Source organism: Ciconia boyciana, chromosome 2, assembly GCF_034638445.1.
Source record: "Ciconia boyciana chromosome 2, ASM3463844v1, whole genome shotgun sequence".
NCBI classification, from domain to species: domain Eukaryota; kingdom Metazoa; phylum Chordata; class Aves; order Ciconiiformes; family Ciconiidae; genus Ciconia; species Ciconia boyciana.
This window is the reverse complement of record NC_132935.1, coordinates 162,586,532-162,601,338: the sequence shown is the minus strand read 5'-3', so window position 1 is coordinate 162,601,338 and position 14,807 is coordinate 162,586,532. Positions and strand designations below refer to the sequence as shown.

Genomic DNA, 14,807 nt, shown 5'->3' with positions numbered 1-14,807 from the left:
ATCTGGTGAACTGAAGACTTTTGCAAGTTAAATAACATGGGCAATCACAGCCCTGCAGCCTACAACCCCTGGATTTGCAACTTAGTGTAAGGATGAAAACATCAGTGAGGAGCACCAGAGAAAGGGCACTGAAGGATAAAGGTGATGTAGAAACCTTACAGGAAACTCAACAAAAAAAGGAAGAGGATGATAGCTCAGTTTAATTTCCTTCAGATTTGTCAAACTTTTATCAGAAATTCTGAGTCACTTAACCACTTGTAACTACAATTTGCCCGAGACCTGGCCTATGCTATGTGAGCATCAATAGGTCTAGAGCAGTCCTAGAGAAGTCCACAGGATTATTTCTGTACTGAAAGACATTGCGGTCTTTATTGCTTAGCTACATTGGATCTTTCTAGCCCAAGCACTTCCCAGAAACTGAAATGGCAGTGTCTGAATACAAACTAATAGGCATTACAATTAATTAGAAGACTCAAATTAAAAAAAAAAAAAAAAAAGGGAAATGTTTCATGATTCATGTAAAATATTAAGTGAATGTACTGGAAGGAAGCTTGACTTTAATTAGGGTTAAAATGGAGGAAGGAAGGGAATAGTGGACTGCAATGAAAGAAAGAAGAGAGATTGGCATACTAAAAGCAGAAAATTACTTTATTATTTTGAGTTTCCCTCCAGTCCTTGTGGGGGTCTTCTCATTAGCTGTGGCTGCACGATGCACCCAAGGGCACATTTCTAACTGCAGGCTTGCAGGTAGTGTTTAACCAAAACCAACCAACCAACTTTCTCTAACTCTGTTAGAGATTTTTTTTTGTTTGGTGTCTTTAACACAATGAAATGCAAAGGACAAGCCGGTATTAGTTTCAGCCTGGAAACAGCAGTGAGATACCTTGGAGATCCCCTATATAATGCACAAGGGGGGGCTGTGGAGGCAGACGTAAGGCAAGGATTTGCTCAAAATGCCTGTGCAAGGGAAGGAAAGCATGCAGGAAATGGGATTTGCCACAAATCAAATGTGATTTTACGTCACGTACGGTTGATCTTGCAGCATCTATAAAGCACCAAGATTTCTAGATGCTTTAGACTCTATGTGGAAATTTTTTCTAGAAATGGTTAACCTTTCTTTGGTCTGCTTTGAAGACCTATGGAAATCACAGCCTATGGAAATCTGCCCTACGGAAATCACAGCCAAAACTCCCACGGAGCTTGGCAAAGTTTAGATTTCACCCCCCTAAAACTTCTCCCTGTGGCACCCGAAGTCCAGCTGTGCCTAGGAGCTCTCTTGGTTCCCTCCATGGACTAAGCCTCGCTGGTCCTTAAAGCCACTGGAGAGATGGCAGTGTCCTCTGCAAGAGAGGTTGCAGGGGTAAAGCAGCTGCAGTGTCATGAGTTGCTGCTTTTGACCCAAAAAGGAGGGAATATATTTGTATTTCTCGGTTGCTTTGCAAAGGCTCAATGTGTGACCACTCCCTCACAGGAGGCTTTACCTAATCTGGGAAAGCAGGGAGTTGGATAACTTCTTTGAGGAAGTTAGCAAAGAAAAGTTCGTGTGAGGTGAAATTTTTTCCAGTCTTCTGGGTGTCAGAAATTCATCCAGCCTGCGGTTCGTTACGATGCAAGGAACACTGGAGGAACAGAAAGCTTTGCTGGAAACCCAAGCTCTGCCTTTCTGACACCGCTAATCACTAAACCCCATGTAAATGCTTTCCCCACTTAGAGAAGCACTGTTTCTCTGCTCTCTGAACTGCCTAATCACCAAATATTTGTGCTGTCCACAGGCGGCAAGAGTGTGATAATGGGACATAATTCAGCCTAGCACAGCATAACCTTCATCCCCTTCTAAACTGAAATGCAGCTGTAGTCTAGTGTGACACAAGTGGACTAATTGGGGATGGGGGTGAGCCATTTCAGGCAGATGAAATAAATTTTACTTTAATGATGTGAGCTGTTATGTGTCTATCAGGGCACTGAACGCTTTCTTCACACTTGGACACGTTCGTTGACAGAGGCACTGCCTGCCTGTAAATTTTTTTTTCCCCGCCATTAAATTAGATTAGCTCACTTTAGGATTATATCTTTGAGTCTGATTGAACAAATGTAGCAATTTAGCCAGGCGTTACAGGATTTCCCCATGGATGCTTGATGAGAGATGCTCCATGAGGATGATACACTTAATTAAAAGACAGAAGCTGAAGACTGATACAGATGTATCCTGACACAGCAGCTGGGTTTATGTCAGGGTATCTTTGCTTATTGAAATTAAAGTGGGGGATGAGAAGAAATCAGGGCACTTATTACAGAGGAAGGAATAAGCCCAGATCCCAGACAATGTTATACAATGAAGCTTTAGCAGCATCCCTGATGCAACCCAGCGGTGGGTTCGGTCCTGATGCAAGTAGTGGCCTGACCTTGTGCTTCCCATAGCACAGAGGTGGGGATGTGGAGGGGACCCAGCCCCGCAGGTTTGCTCCGTTCGCTGGCAGTGGGGCTGGGAAGCCAGCGGGGAAGGGAGCTTGTGGGGGATCCTCATTAAAGGGGGGGCAATATGGGATGGCCAAAACCCTCTTGCCCGGTTAATAAATGAGCAACGTGTTGACACGCTGAATCTGATGCCCTTTCTTCATCCCACGCACCCCGAATCTCCTGTCATCTTTAGATAGGAAAACCCTTCTTGTCCTGCTATCTCCCGTTATTTCAAAGGGAATTATAACAAATCGCAGTATTTTTCTTTCCCGGTAGAGGGAAGTATTGGCTAAACTGATTTTTGCGTGCGACAACCTCATGGCACGTAGTGCTAAAGGAGCTTCTCACAGCACTTATCCCAGGTAGTAAAAGGCTTTATAGAAAGCCGGAGTCTCTGGAAATCAAAAGCACTCCACTGAGCACCAGCAGTGTGGGAGGGCAGGGAAAAACCTTTCAAATTTTGAAGAAAAATATTTTTTTTTCCTCTTTTGCCAAATGAAGTTTTGCAAGAAAACTATTTCTAAAGGAGCGTGCTTTTTTTTAAGAAAACACAAACGATGTGTTTTGAACTAAAACTATTCTCCAAACTCACAGTTTTGAGAACTGCACATTTTTCAATTTCTTAGTTTCCTTAAAAAAGGTGGCAAGAAATGTGTAGGGATATGGGATGAAAGAAAGGCTTTATAAACATCTTGGAAGAATAAATGGGTCTTTGCAACCAGCACTGCTGTCTATAATCCCTTTAAGAAAGCAGTGATTGCTTTGTGGGGAAAAAGGTATGTTTTTGGAGAGAAGTGAATAGAAAGATGACATCAACTGATCTCCCGCATAGTATTTATTTTGCTGCTGGTACTTACTTCCATCTGACATGCACATTTATTTGGTTTCAGCTGACTCGCCTGAACTTTTTCAGACATTCGGTAAGCCAGCATTACCTCAATGTTTCTTGCAGAAAGGAAGATTTTGGCAGGGCAGCACATGTTTAATCAATTTTCCTCTCTCTGATCAGTCTGTCTATAGGGTTCCAATTAATGTGGTTGCTTTATGATTAGTGTTTGCATTACGAGTTGCTCCTGTGCCAAGGATGCTCCCCACTTGCTGCATGAATTTGATGCTGCACAGACCCAGAACCCACACCTGAAGCACTGCCTTCAGCGTATGCTCCTGGGTTACATTTCTGTGTCTTCTGAAGCGATGCTCAAAGGGAGGCAATTTAGAAACAAGTACCCTAATAACATGTACATATTTGAACTGAAAACTGGGGGAAGGGACGGTTTTCTGGGCTGCGAGCTGAACTAGGTGGTAGGAAATCAGGGAACCATCTCAGTCCTGCTCCTAGCATGGAATAAATTTGACAGGTAGCTTTCTCCTCCTGTACTTCTTCCTACCTTTTACTCATCTTATTTCCTTTGTAAATATTGCTCGGTGTTTTCTATAAGCTGGGTTTAGACTGAGCTGATTTCATTATTACGGGAATGAGGATTTGCTGGAATTAGGAATAATTTCTCAATTTCTAAAGACAGATGAAACAGAGACAGATCTTCCTGGTGCTTCACCAGGGTTCAACAGTATTTCCTCCCTCCATAAACAAGTGGTAGAGTTGAAAATTTAGAGTAGCATTACATATTGCAGACTGCAAAAGAGAGACAAGAGATGGGACAGTGGATGGGACATTACATTGAGTGAAAGCTCATGGGTTTCTTCTCCTTTCCCTGGCTGTGACGCTAAACCTGTGCCACTGGGACACTGCTGGCTCCCCCTGTCCACTCCCACTTCATTTCTGTGATCAACCCTGAGACCATTGCTACTGAGATTACTAAGGAAGGAGGGAGGACAGAGATGAGGATCTTCATTCATGGATTGTGAGCGGAGCAAGAACTGGATGGAAGAGACTAAAATATTTACCTTTAGCTGCTGAGGCCCCTTCCACATGAAATTTCTGAATTTAAGTTAAAGCTCCAGCAATGTCTGTGTAACATCAACCTGCAGAGGCAAACTCTGGTCTGTGAAAGCACAGGTGAGGATATACCAACCCAAAAATTCCCTCCAATGCATACACACGTAAGTCAGCCCCAAAACATACGTCTTCACCTGTCATCAGCACAGAGAACGTTATGCCACAGTCAAGGCAGTCTATTAACTCCTCCTGCATAGGAAGAAGCAATAGGTTCTCCTGCTCTCTCTCTGCACCAGCCCAGCTCCCCTGTGAAGGCCTCAAGAATATTTTTTAGCTGTTTGGGTCATTAGAGGGAGGAAGTACCATTTTCAGAAGTGAGGAAGGGCATGGCTCCATGGTCGGAGTCTGTGCAGGTCTGAGCCCCCTGCAATGATGCTGGACCTGCTGCCCCAGCGCTAGGGGTGTTTCTAGGTGCTGAGAGCATCTGCATGGTGGGACCATACCATGGCCATCCCAGCGAGGAGGGTTTCTACCAGGGCTGTGCTGGGCTCAGGCCAGCAGCAATCCCTACGCAGCGTTTTTGCTCTGATGTGAATTCCTTTTTCTGGTTGAACTTAAAATGTTGTTGAAAATCCATTAAACTCCACTGAAAAAAAAGCTGTTCCTCTTGTAAGGTAGAGATGTCCTGCAGAGATGTGCCGGCACAGCGTTAGGGGTTCAACAGCAGGGACTGAGCTGCCAAGGACTCACAGTTTGCCTTTCTGGTGTTGAAGACATGACCCCCCTCTGTCCACTTTGGGTCCTCGTGAGAACATCCCTCCCTTTGCACAGCCACCATTCAGCTTCACGGTGAGTGACTAAATCCCTGAGGATTTGCCTTCCTTTATCTCCTACCTCGCACATCGTTCTGCGCCTCTGCACTGCTCTAGGCTTTCACAGGCTGTTTTCCCACCAGGGAGCTCATGTCCACCCTCCTCCGCCTTTCCTAGTCTTCATTCCCCTCCATCTCCCTTCATTTGTAGTCTTTGTTTTCCAGTCTCTGACCTCTACCCCCTCTTCTCAGCTGCCTCTCTCCTCCTCTTCCTCACCCTGCTCCTCCCTGTGAGACACTTCTTCATTTGCTGCTTTTCCAGTTCTGCACCTTTGCATACTTTGAGTCCCTCACTCGATAACTTCTTTGAGCGTGAACTTGTTCTTGAATGGAGACCTGCTCTCCATCCACCCTCCTGGGGCTACTGCTGCATTTTTGGGCTGTTTTGTAGCCGCCTCAGTTTTTTCCTACATGATCCGCTCCTTTCCCAGCACTTGCTTTCTTTCATCACTACCAAGCCCTGAGATGCTTTCACAGGAGTGTTTATTACAGCCCCAGACTCTTTCTGGAGTGGTAACAGCCACTTCACAACCTATCACTGAGCCAGCAAAGCGATGCCCGTCTCCCTCCTATTTTACCTTGCTCAGTATTTTGAGGTCTTTTTGCAGTTCTCCGGAAGTTTCTTCAAGTTTTACCACCCTGAATACTTCAATATTTCCAGCAAACTCTTGCCACCCCTCTCTCCACCTATGAGCATCCATCTACGCCCTTCCCAGACATTTCTGGGCAGCTTATTTTTGGTAAAATCCGCTGTTCCTGCTCACTGGGGTTGCTGCCCTGTAAGCGTGACCCAGGCATCTGTTCCTTAAGGCCTGAGGCACTCGGGGGCAGGAAGCTGCAGGAGGCGTTGGGTTCGGTTGTCCGTGGGGTGAACAGAGGGTCCAGCTTTGGCACTGGTCACACCTGCCTCCGTCCCCTGTGTGTTGGGGACACCTTGCCCTGTCCTGCTCCCCAGAGGCTCTCCTCTCCTCTGTGTCCCCTCGCCCTGGTCGAACTCTCCCTCCAAGCCCCCTGTGGCAACCCCCAGCTTCCACTGCAGCTCCATCCCTGCTTCTTCGCTCTCCCATCTTTCTCCCCAGACTCCTTTACCCCACCTTGCTCCCTAGCCCTCCCTCATCCCCTCTCCTGCCTTCTTTTCCACCCTTCTCTTCCGTATCCCTCCCTTCTTCCCAGCCCTCCTCGTCCCTCCTTCCTCCCCACCCCACTTCCTTTCCCATCTTTTCTCCTTCCCCACCCCTCACCCCTGCCTATCCTTCTTCCCCATCCCTCCCCCATCCTGCTTTCCTCCCCATCCTTTCTCCCTGTCTATTCTCTACCCCTCCCCACCCCTCCCTCTTCCCCATCCCTCCCTCCTTCCTCCCCACCCCTCCCATTTCCCCATCCCTCCCTCCTTCCTTCCCCTCCTCCCCCTCCCTCCCCCTCTCCCCTCCATACTCTTTACACCTCCCCACCCTTCCCTCTTCCCCATCCCTCCCTCCTTCCTCCCTCCCCCTCTCTATTCTCTACCCCTCCCCACCCTTCCCTCTTCCCCCTCCCTCCCCTCTCTCTTCTCTCCCCATCCCTCCCACTTCCCCATCCTCCTCTCTTCCTCCCCATCCCTCCCACTTCCCCATCCTCCTTTCCCGCTCCCCATTCTTCCCTTCTCCCCCCGCTCCTCCTCCCCCTCGCCCCTGCCCATCCCTCCTCCCCCTCCTCCTCCTCCCTTCCCGCTCCCCTCCCCCTCCCCGAGCCCTCCCCCACCGGCGGCAGGGGGCGCTGCGGGCCGGGCCGGGCTCGCCCGGGCCCGGCGGGGCGGGGAGGGGCGGGCGGTGCCTCCCTCCTCCCTGCCGCCCGCCCCCGCCGCCCGGCCGGGGCTGCGCTCCCGCGGCAGCCGCAGAGACGGCGCGGCGGCTCCGAGCCATGCGCCCTCCGCGGCGGGCGGGCAGCGCGCTCCGCGCCCAGCAGCCGGGCCCTTCCCGCGGGACGGTGCCGCTCGGGGACTAAAACTCTGTGGATACAATGAAGTGGCTCTGGGACTCTTGGTTTAGCAGGAAAAATTAAATAAACCAATGTAAGTTTCTCTTTTTTGTTTGCTTGTTAATAAAATAATAAAGAAAAAGGGAGAAGAAAAAACCAAACCAAACCAAAAAGACGTCCGGTGCCGAGCGTGTGGTGGAGGAGGAATTGGTAGTGCCGGGATTTTCCCTTCCCCGAACTTTCCCCTCGAGGCGGGAGGAGCGGTGGCACCGGCACCGCGGCCGTCCCGTCCGGGCAGGGTGGCGAGAGGCTACCGGGGGCTGGAGGAGAGAGAAGTTGGCTCAGCAAAGCTTGCGCCGGGGTGTAAAAGCGGAGGATATCTAGAGGGATGTATATTTTTCTGTCGAAGGGTAACTCTGGTGGGGAATTGGTCTAGTTTCCATCTCTCTTCCGCACTCAGAAGTGCCGGGAAGAAATAACAACACAGCAAATACTCTGCAAATTGTTCGGTTAATGTCATGTGGCGTCAGATGTGTTGGAGGGGAAATTTAGTGGCACGTTTTGAAAGGAAGAAATGAACTAGAATGGGTATTTTTGCGTTGGCAGGGAAAATCTATCGTTCTCCTGTATCATGACAATATTACTGGTATTACTTGTTGTAAGAACTGACATATTTTAAGTATATGTCTTAACGGCACCACTCACCTCAAAGCTGTTTGTAGAGTAGTTCTGCTTAAAACATTTGGAGTTTTTACTGGCACAAATTAAAAACTCGACTTGGCTTATGCAAATAAAAGAAAAAGGGGGAGAGCTGTGCTGCGCTCCGGCAAGGTGATCATGATGTTATCAAGGCAGCCCCGAGGGGAACAGTGGCATACTGGGAGCACTGTGAGAGAGAATGAAAGCTAAATTAAAGCAAAACTTATGCAACCAAAGTGTGGCTGCAATGGGAATAAATCAGACCTTTTTATTTTATTTTTCCTGGAGATTTGGGTGAGGAGGTGGAGATCAGCTTCTAGAAAGCAGAGAAACACACGAGCCACACACACCTACGGCAACAGGTCTCGTTTTGCCTGGAAAGGATGAGCTGAGCTTTGTGAGTGCTTGAGCCGAGCTTTTCCAGTTGCAACTGGGGCAGCCGCTGATCCTGCAGACGGGCGTCGGATCCGGAGCTGTTGGCCCCAATTTCTCCCACCGCCGGGTTGGCGAGCAGCTCTTCCCGAAATACAGGGCGGATGGTGGAATAAACGCGGCGATTCAAAGAGGATTTGTCAATACTAAAAATAAACAGGCCCGCAGATGTGTCCTAGAGGGTCACGTCCAGGCGCAGCATTTTCAGGGCCGATGGGCCGATTTCGGCGATTTTCCGTGCGTGTGTCCTGTCCAAGGTGCTGAAGTTCATTTTGCTGTGATTTCCCAGGATTTCGGGGCTTTGCAGAAGTGGTCTTGGAGGCTTCCTCTCTTTTGAAACCGGTAGTGGTGGGGGGTTCCCTCCCGGCTGGTATGAAGAGAAAGCAGGGATGTGTTTTCAGACACGTATATTTGATCCGTCCTTTTGGCGTGGGAAAGCAGGCCAGGTGGAGCTGCAGATGGATCCGGCAGATCCTATAAGCTTTTGGTGGCAGAGAATTGGAAAGGTCAGAGCTGTGAGGCAGTGAGGAGTGAAACTCCCTTGATCTAATGGACCAAGAAAGTGGTGGTTTTGAGAGTGTCGCTGCTGTTGGTTTGAGTGCATTGCCTCCGATGAGATGTCTGGTGCCGAAAAAAGTTTAGAGGAGCCCAGTGTCAGGACAGGATGGGAATGATGCAAATGGGATTGGACTGATGTCTACTTATTTGGGGAATATTTTTTTTTTCTGGTGTAGCCTTTTCAAATGGCAAACATGGCTGACAGCGAGCTTCAGAAATAGAGAAAAAAAAGCATGTCTTCTGGGGGCAAGTGTCTCAACATTTAAGCAATAGAAGCCTGTCCTGTAAGTTGTGATATTTTTAGATTAATGTGCCAATAAGTCTCAGCCTTAAGTAGTGGAGTTTATGTAACCTTTGGTATGAGGCAGATCATAGTATTGCCAGAAATAATCATAGATGAATATATTACTTAACTTGTACATGATTGGAGTTCGATGTTGTAATGTGTTTTTTCTCAGTTCTTGACACTCACTCTGAATCCATTCATAATACAGCTTTGTACTTCTGGCTGAGACTCTCCAAGTGTTTTACAAACACAAAGGGTCAGATTCTGATGCCCGTGTTTGCACGGAGAAGTAGTTTATGCTGTGAGGAGTCCTGCAGATTTAAAGCATGCAAAAACTCTGTACAGTATGGTAGAGAACTGATATTGTTTCATACCCTTAATCATTCGTCAGAGCTCATGAAGGTATTCGGTTGCATCATTGGGTATGTAGCCTAAATACCTTGACCATGAAGGGTGTATGTAGAGCGTGAGGCTTCCTGACTCTGAATGACAGCTTATGAGTACAGACTTTAAAACTGCAACAGAGTTGAAAGCATTATATTCCTGACTTGAATCAGAAACTGGCCTCGGTTCTCGCTATGACGGACTAACACCTGTGGCACCAGCTAACACCTCCAGGACTTTTACAAGCTACAGAAAAACGTTGAGTAGTTGCTGTGTTCTTGATTTAAATGTGTAGCCAAAATAATATTTTAGAATGTACTGATAGGAAATGACATCCTGATGGGCATAGGAGATTTATGAAATATAGCTAGTTTTAATTTCTTAAAAAAAATCCTATTTATTATATTAGACAGGGATTGACCCCCTTTCCTTTCCCCTTTCCTTTCCCCTTTCCTTTCCCCTTTCCTTTCCCCTTTCCTTTCCCCTTTCCTTTCCCCTTTCCTTTCCCCTTTCCTTTCCCCTTTCCTTTCCCCTTTCCTTTCCCCTTTCCTTTCCCCTTTCCTTTCCCCTTTCCTTTCCTTCTTACCATCTTCTGTTCAGTATCTTGAAGGAGTGCTCTGCACAGAACATTTTGGATTGCATATTAAATTATGCTGGGCAGTTGTTCAGAAATCCTGGTCATGCTTTTCAGAAGGAACAGGTTATTCAGATGCCTAAGTTTTTGGAAGCTCAATTTGAAAAACATAGAAGAGACCTGTTGTTTTCAGAGGGTGGGTGCTCAGTTCTTCCTGAAAATTGCTACCTTGTAAGTTGTCTCCAATCATCCTCAAGAATTACTTTGGAAAATTATAGCTCTGGTAGTTAAAGGCAACAAGTAATTTCTCAGTTCTGTTAAATAAAACTCAGGTATCACAGAAGCAGCATCACTCAAGTATATGCTTGACTTTTCTGCTTTTTGTTTACACCCTGTCTTGAGGGAGGGCCTTAATCATAGTATAAAGCAATTTATATTTGAAATTCTGACATTGCTTCTCACTTTTACTGTCTAACCTGGAGGAAAATACATAAAGTCAGTTGGGTGTATTCCTGTTTGCTTATAGTGAATATCTCTTCCACAGTGTCGTGTATGACTGCAAATGGTTCAGATAGATAAACGTGTTTGTTTATCTTTTAAATAGCATCGTCCTGATGAACATCTACTAAAAGAAAATCCTGGTTATATTTCTATTGATCTTGGTTTATTATTTACTTTGCAAACCAAACTGATGGGCCCACTTTGACCTGGCTCTGTCTCTTTGGGTTTCTCTTGCAAAGTGACAGTTTCTAAATCAGGAAGGAAATCAGGTCACATTTCTGGCTCTGCAGGTTTTATCTCATTGCTCTTCTTTCAAAGTAATTAGAGTTACTAATAATGAGGAAAAGAAAACTTTTCCAGAACTGGAATGTCCCTAACCCCTCTCTCCTTCTTGCAGTTTTTGTGTCACCAAAGAGATCCGGGTAGTTCAGAAAGTTTGTTGTGGAGGATCCTTTTGCTCCTTTATACAGTCAGTGACTTTCTTTAAGTGTAGCTGCAGGTGACTTGGTCACCCTTACTTTCTTTTCCTTAGATTAACAGCGTTTACTTATTTATTTCCCACTCATTCCGGTATGGTGTTACTGGACCAGCTGCGGGCTGCCTGGTTGCAGCGGGTGAGATCCCAGATCTCAGCCTGGGAGAAGAACGAGGAGACATTTACCAGTCCCTAAGCAGGCTGGGGACAGAGTGCACACACTGGTTTTATTAAATGCATGTAGTACCAGCTGCCATGATCGCGGTTTGTACCCCTCCTTTTTAGGTTTCTTATCAGTCCCAGTTCACAGAGGCATATTCCCAGGAAAGACAGCAAATGAACGACAAAAATTCCCTCTCTTCTAACACGCCCACCTTTGGGGAGGTGCAACTTGGCCTCCTGCAAGGAGGTCACCTTGTGAATCTTTTGTGTGCAAAATTTTCATTGATGTCAAAAGATCTCTTATCTTTCATGGCAAAAACATGCCTCCCTGCTCTTTGTAATGAACAAAGCCTTTTTTAATCACAGTTCTGCATGGCAAGAATGGCTTGTTTTTTATTTTTATCATAATATTGCAAGAGCATTTTAAAGGTAGAGATATCCCACATCAAATAATAACGTTGCACCAAAACATGCAGAAAAATTAAAAATGCTGTTAAGCTCTGAGTTTTCCCTTTGCCTTTTTAAATTTAATTTTAAAATGAGAAGATTTTCTTTTCTATCTTGGAAAAAATAAGTCCTTTTTTAAACCAGGTTATTTATTTCATCTTTCAGCTTGAATTGAACTTTCCTGGTTCACTAAACTTCTGCCAAAGAGGCTTTCTACGGCAATGCTAGAGAGCCCTACCAACAAGTTATAGATTCTTTTTAAAGCTTGCTGGATTCCTAAGGTACTAAAACTGCTTTGCATCCAATTTATCATTTCGAAGATCTCTGCAAGTTGTGCTTTATTAATTTCAATCAAACTCCAGTATTAATATGGGATATTTAAAAAGTCTTACTGACATCAGGTTCATGTTTAAGTGAATAAAAGTTAGGTAACTGAATGCAGACCATGGGCACAAGTAAGGTGTCTGGGTTAGAAGCAAGGAGTCTCTCTCCATATTCATGGCATTTGCAGGCTGATTTTGACCAGTAAACCAGGTTTTGTGATTTTGGAGGGGTCCTGGGAGGGGGGAGTTTTGTGGGGGGGTTTTGCTGTTTCTAAAGGCTTTAGAGAAAATTGAAAACTCTCTATAAAAAGAAGTTATGGAAAAACTTGCCCATGGACAAATTATTTCAAGACCCATTAGCTGGAGATAGATTGCATATTAACATTTTAGGCCAAAATCCATTCTCAAAGACTGTATTATTTATAAAGTGATTTTTCCAACATTCTTTTTCTTATCATAATGAAATGGTCACTTCATCCAAAGAAATGGATGGTTTTGTTAGTGTCTCGGTGGCTGAATACGCTACCGTTCCTCCCGGCTGGCTTACAGCATGCTGAAAAGGGGTCTAACAAGCTTTGTGTGCATCACGGCTCCAGGTGTACAGAACCTTGGTCCTGGGTAATCAAAACAGGACAGCACAGAGCGATCATTTCTAGTGATTTTATGTGAGCAAAAATTCACCCCTGTAGGAGCCAGCTCAGATTTTATGCCCTGCTGCCAGCTCATTTCAGTCCTCCGAGGAGCATCTCTGCTGCCGGGCTGTACAAGGGCAGACACTGCCCCTGGGAAATCCCAAAAAGCATGAACTTTAAAAAAAAGTCATGATTAAATTAAAAAAAACCCTCACCATCATGTAAAGCTCATAAAGAGGAGTAACTCTGTGGTGAAGTTTTTGTTTTTCCTCATGATGTAGCTACCAAAAGTGGGCATGGGGCTATGGAGAGAAATGTTAGAGGGAGGTTTTTGGTGACGGGAGGAAGCTCTGCAAGCGGCTGCCCTGCTGGAGATGCAGCCGAAGCCCCTGGAGGTGGATGGGGGTGGAAGGGGTAGGCGAAATACTGAGAGGGTTTCAGCCCAGACTGAACAGGTCTGAAACACATCATTAAAGTATTACAGCCTGACCTGTAGACAGGCATTTAGTGTTGTCTGAGGCCTGACACGTTAGTAACTGTTACATAATGCACAATTATAAAATCACACTGAAGCCTCTTTTAAATACCTGCCTGATTATAACAGGGTAATTATGCCGTGTTTGATGGAGCTGCGTGCTGTGGGGAAGGGACCCCCCTGCACCCAAGCCTGTTCCCCTCCCTGCCATGTTGGATGCAGCCAACGGTGCCATCCTCTTGGCCTGGGGAAGTCCTAAACCCTCCAAAGCCCCCCACGGTTGTGTGTCTGCTCCCCGCTTCGCACTCCTGCGCCGGCTCTCGTGTTACAAGGGTTGTCCTTTCCTTCCGGACGAGGATTTCTGGCCACCGCTGCTCCCCATATTAGTACAGCCAGCGCGACGGCGTGACGCAGCTGCCCTCTCTCCCTCCCTGGGGCCGAGCACATCGTCTCCGCTGCCTCCCAAGCCCGATTTCCAGCCTCTGACATTGAACTATGCGCGGCTCCCGTGCTGCTGGAGGGGCCGGAGGCGTTGCCAGCGGTGTCTGCAGCAAGAGGGTCTGGAAAACACTGCAAGTATCTTAAGAATTTTTTTTTTTGTCCTTTATCTCTTTTCAACAGTGTTTCACGTCGAGAGGTCTAATCTCCCTCAATGCGTGCGTGTAATTCGCATTCATGCGAGTGCAGGGGCTGCTGCCGGCGTGTGCTGTGTGTGTCTTAGGGAAAAAACCCCTTCAGAGTTGTAGTGCGTGACAAAGTTACCCTGGTTTGCTGAAGTCCTCATAGCTCTTTTCTTCCCTGCGTCCATCAAACAGAGGCATGAATCCTCCTCCTTGGCTCTGCCGGTGTAAATCCAGATTGATTCATTTGACTTTGGCGGAGGTAATCCAGATTTACACAGCCCTTTCCCTGAGGACTTCCCCATTTTTTTGCTCTAGGTGACTGTTAGTGGGCCAATGTCAAAATACATCTGATGTAGTCAGATTCCCTGTCTCCTACCATTAACTATTCCCTGGCAAAAGTTTCTGAGGAAGAGTGGTTGTATTTGAAAACAATATACAAATTCTGTTGCTAATTTTAGAAAGTAAAGGGGATTTTTTTTCCCCCTCCTGTTGAAACTAAATATAATTTGAAAGATAATGTACAAAGATTTAAATATAGCATGCAATTATACATTGCATATGAATAGTTTCTCTCGTTTTTAACGTTTAGTTTATTTTTCCGTCTTTCTCAGCAGACAGCTGTTAGATAAAGACAGAAAAGTAAATAGTTGTTATGAAACCATACGTCATAGCTAAAAGGGAAAAAAAAGGAATCAACGTATGAATATGGGAAGAAAAAGGCAGAATAAATCCTCTCTGTGTTTTTCCCCCTTGCCCCATCCTTTCTTCATACTTCTGTAGCAGTATTTAGCTAAAGAAGTACTTTAGTACTTTAGTCGAGAACAAATTTCCCGTAGGTCCATTGTGCTCCTGTTTGTTCTGGGTTCAGGCAGTTTTGAATCAAGGCTCTGAATTCTTCACAGGGGGATGAAATCGGGGTAGAAACTCTCTGAGTTCTTGGGTTCCTTTTCCCTTAGTGGAAGTTTCACTTGAGTTACATTGTGTTTGCTTTTCTATGAAGTTGCCTGAACTTGACAACCCCCAAAAGTTTTGTCATGATCACACGGTGTCTGAAC

General features: G+C 46.1%; 1 protein-coding gene across 1 annotated transcript in view; it reads left to right on the top strand.

Moving 5' to 3' along the window:
* The first annotated feature begins 7,148 nt into the window (after positions 1–7,148).
* The window catches only part of SCN5A (sodium voltage-gated channel alpha subunit 5), a 218,687-nt gene continuing 211,028 nt past the window's right edge, over positions 7,149–14,807 (top strand). Inside the window, exon 1 of the mRNA XM_072851539.1 lies at positions 7,149–7,275. The gene's annotated coding sequence lies outside the window, so the exon portion shown is untranslated. The remainder of the gene's footprint in view (positions 7,276–14,807) is intronic.